Raw genomic sequence first — 5000 nt, 5'->3', positions numbered from 1 at the left:
GAACTGAAAGGTTATTCTTGCACATATCCCCAATGCTGTAGGCTATACCCTTCCTACTATTCCATGTGTGCTTACTTGGCAAGGATACCGTGGCCTCAACTTCATCTGAAAAGTATTGTACAAACATAAACGGTCTGATCGCATCAAAGGCTAAATCCGGAACCACACAGTTCAGAAATCTGAGGTCAGTACTGGACACCTTTTTCTTAATTATGTTGCCGGTATTATGCTGGAATGTCATTAGAGTATGTAATGAACTTGAATGTCATTAGGGTACGTAATGAACTTGAATGACCACAACAACACATCATCCAGAGATGTGGGAGAGTAGGAATGGCCGATTTTCCAAAGAGACTAGACCAGAGTGAGAGAGTAGGAATCGCCACAACATCAACTCTGTCTTCTATTTGGGCGACATGAATGAAATGAAATGACCTCTCCAACACAACATCTAGAGACACGAGGAATGGAGGGGTTTTTTTTTTTTCAAAGAATGGAGTTTTGTTTTCATTGTAGTGACTAGAGTGCTTTTAAAAGGTTTTGACAGACATTTCATCATCAGTGTATTAAGGCTTTTAGCTCTCACAACAATAGCAAACCAGAGTTCTCAACACCCGTTTTGTCAGTCTCCCAGATTTGTCATTCTCACAGTTATTCTGCCAGGATTACACCTCAACATTGGAAGCATTCTTCTTGGCTCTCTCTTCCTCTTACTGCAGTTTCTCAGTGAATCTGCCAAGACTACACCTCAACCCTTTGAACATCATTATTGTCTCAACTGGAAATGTCTTGAATCTCTCTCGACTGTACAGCCACAGCCTCATTGTCTTTACTAGAAAGTAAGAAGAGTCCAAGACAAATTCAAGACAGACAACAAATATGTTTTAAAGCTGTTAGGTTTCAAGATAATAAAAGACCTGAGGACTCAGTAGAGGCTTTTGTCAGTGTCCCAGATTAGACAGGTTCCCAGCTAATCTGCCAGAACTACAATTTAACCATTGAACATCTTTATTGTCTCAACATTGGAGACATTCCTCTTGGCTCTCTCCTCCTCTTAGTCATTCTACCAGGTTAATCTGCCAAGATTACACCTCAGACACTGGAAACGTCTTGGCTCACTCCCGCTCTGGTGCAGTCTCCCAGATCACCCAGGTCGTCTTCAAAACTCTACACTCTGGAAGGAGTCTTGAGATTGTCGTTGCCATGTAAACAAAAGGCACTCTTGTATTATAGGTGCATAAAGCTTTTGTCGTCTTCCTTCACAATCTTTCTTGTATAAACGGCCCCATACAATCTCTGTCTTCATTGTCTCAGCAACGTCTTGGCTCTCTCCTTCTCTGGCTGCAGTCCCCCAGGTTACTCTGCCAGGTTGGATCTCTCGTAAGGACTGCACAGCCACAGCATCATTGTCTTTATTAGAGAGTAAGACGGGTCCAAGAGGAGGAAACCAGTGGAAACCAATTCAAGACCAAAAGACTGCCAAGTCTGTTAGGTTTCACAACAATGGCAAAGGGTGAGGATTGAACCTGCAACCTTGTGATTTACAGTGACCACCTCTCTCCCCATTACACCATTGCTGCCCCTGAACAGCTGAACATCAATTACGTTCCCACACTGATCTAAATCCCCTACGCACACCACAGTTTCCCACATGACCTGCCCAAATGACCTCACCAACACAACATCCAGAGACGAGAGTCGGAATGGTAGCTTTTCCAAGGAGACACCATTGTTGTGACTTGTGTACTTTTAAAAGGTTTTGACATCAGTGTGTTATGGTTTTAAAGCTTTCAGGTCTTGCAACAATAGCAAACGCGAGCGCTCAACAGCCTTTTGGTCTGTCTCCCAGATTTGTCAGCCAAGAAGATTACACCTCCAAACTGGAAGCATACTTCTTGGCTCTCCCCTGCTCTTACTGCAGTTCCCCAGTTAATCGGCCAAGACTACACCTCAAACATTGAACATCAATACTGTGGGGCAGACATTGCCTAATGGTTAAAGAGATGGGCTTTAACCCTCTAGCTACCATAACGGCTGTGAACGGCTGGATCAATATTTTACACTTTAGCTCAATATTATAGACCCTCCTCGATATACTTTCAGTATAAAAACTATATGTTTATATTATATTATTTTTCAGTATTTTAGATTTTATTACGAGATGCGCCGCTTTATGCGATTTGGCAATCTGCCGTCAATTCAAATGACGGCCGTCCGAGATTGGATGGCTACAAACACAACCATTCTGTTTCTACAACCAATATACACTAAATATGAAAACTTCCAACCCTCTTCGATCTATTTGAATGGTCAACAGCACATGTTTATGACTATTTAGGCTATTTTCCGATCATGTTGTTTTATTAGGCTTATGAGATGGTGTTCAGTTGTGATGAGTTCTGCCATGGTCCTAAATAGCAAACACAACTGTCCAGCCGATGTCTACACGCTACATATTAAAAATGTAAACTGTCTTCGGTGTGTTTTCAGAGTCAAACCATATGTTGGTATCCAACTATCTTAGTTTCCTGGAACAACGAACAGCGACAGCTCTGCGTAACAGGTGCGCAGGGAAGCGCAGCATGATAGGCTACTCATTTTGCGTGTCAGCTTGGGCAAAGCAGTCAAGAACTGTTACTACTCCACGTTGTCCTTCATAAAAATGTGCGTGAAGACGTTGAGTTGAATGCTAACTTCCAATAATAGCCTACCAACGTGGTGTAAATTCCGTGTTAGTCGGTGATGCCTGACGCGTCTTACCTGTGCCAAATTGGGAGGAAACTTCCTTAGAGCTCCATTCATGTCCTGTCTGCTATCGCGGACACTTCTACGGTTATCCTTACACGTCTTTGGCATGGTTTAGTTCAAACATTATTAGCTAGTGTAGTCCATTACAGTTATACCGCTTGAAACCGCTTGAAAACAGGACTTTTGGGTGAACGACATTTGTTGTCGTCACATGTTCATTGTTCAACTTTGACCCTGGATGGATGGATGGATAGACGGAAGGATAGATAGATAGATGGATAGAGAGATCGATAGATAGATAGATAGGCCTAAATATATAGATATATAGATAGATAGGCCTAGATAATATCGGATTTTATCACATTTTTATCATTTAATCCACATCAAAGGCAGTCTATGGTACAATTAATAATGAACAATTAATTATCCATAAATGATATACCATTTGAAAGTGTGTTTTCTCTACTTTAATATGAAAGTAATTTTTCATTTCTTTTCAAGTTATTTGACATTATTTAAAATATGACCAAAATGTCAATGTATCCATAGAATTCCTGGTAGAATTCCGACCTATTCAAAAAAAAATCTGGTAGCTAGAGGGTTAAACATCAATAATATCTCAACATTGGAAGCACTCCCCTCCTTAGTCAGCCTCCATGTTGGATCTCGCACATCATCTTCATTAGGGAGCAAGACGAGTCTCACCACATCAATAAACCTGAAAACTCGACAGAGGTTTTTCGTGAACGGAAAAAAACCCTTATTAGAACGGCTCCTTTGCTGCCACCCAGACCTCATCCCACCGTTCGCATCTAGTAAGTAATAATGTAATGTAAAAGGAGCCATTCAAAAGTATCGGTTCATTCGCAAACGTCAGATCGCTGCACTCCAAGACAAGTCCAAAACAAGGCCAGGATGAGATGACACCAAGTCAGGACCGAGTCCAAATAGGTCTGAATACAAGTCAACACCAAGTTGTTCCTCAATGTCTGTGAAGTAATGGAAATTATAATAACGTCTACGTTAGAAAGACACACAGTCCTCTGTATGAGTTATATGAATGAAGAATGAAAAGGTTCTATTGTGACACTTTGGAAACTTTGGAATAGTTTTGACAGACGTATCGTCATCCGTGTATTAAAGGTTTTGGGTTTTACAACAATAACAGACCTAAGTACTAGACACTCACACAGTCACACACACACACACACACACAGTACTAGACACTCTCTTTTTCTCTGGCAGTAGAAACAGGTTCATGAAAGCCAGGACAAATAGATTGAAAAACAGCTTTTACCCAGTGGCCATTACAGCACTAAATTATGCTACCAAAGTGTAGTTTTTATGTAAAGGTGCTTTTGTAACCTTTTATTTTTATTTAATAATTTATAATAATGAGCCCTAGACAATCTTTGTGTCGGTCTTCCAGTTGTACAGCCAGGATTACTCATCAACATTGGAACCTCTCTCTCTCTCTCTCTCTCTCTCTCTCTCTCTCTCTCTCTCTCTCTCTCTCTCTCTCTCTCTCAGTTAATTTGCCCGGTCTTTAGTCGTGATGTCATCATCAGATGGGAGTTCTAGCCCCATCTGAACAAAACGCCTATTGTATATCATCAACAGATCACCTGTCAAAGACTCATTGTATATTGTAAAAAAGACAGTGTTATGGATTACAAGCGTGCAGAGAGACTTTAATGGTCCATAAATAACCTGAACAATAAATGACATTAGAGAGACATATTCATCATGTATCATTGCAAACACAAGTCCTGGCTGTGTGTGTGTGTGTGTGTGTGTGTGTGTGTGTGTGTGTGTGTGTGTGTGTGCGTGTGCGTGTGTGTGTGTGTGTGTGTGTGCGTGTCTGTGTGCGTATGCGTGTGCGCATGTGTGTGTGTGTGCACGTGCGTGTGTTTCCTGCTTGTCTGTGTGTGTGTACTCCAATAAAAATTGTGAGTAACACTCCAAAAATCCATCACATCCATCCTTGGCTGGCTGAGTCAGACTTCATGGGGAGACAGACATCACTTCCTGGCTTCATGACTACTTCCTGAGGCTTTTGCCGACATACAGACTGTATCATGACACCTCTGGAGAGACATGCATGCTGTATAGTATCTGGAGAGGCAACCAGCACAACCCAGCCAGACACCATTTGGACCAGAACAACCCAGCCAGACACCATTTGGACCAGAACAACCCAGCCAGACACCATTTGGACCAGAACAACCCAGCCAGACACCATTTGGACCAGC

This window comes from Engraulis encrasicolus, chromosome 14 (assembly GCF_034702125.1).
Source record: "Engraulis encrasicolus isolate BLACKSEA-1 chromosome 14, IST_EnEncr_1.0, whole genome shotgun sequence".
NCBI lineage: Eukaryota > Metazoa > Chordata > Actinopteri > Clupeiformes > Engraulidae > Engraulis > Engraulis encrasicolus.
Note: the sequence above shows the minus strand (reverse complement) of the source record.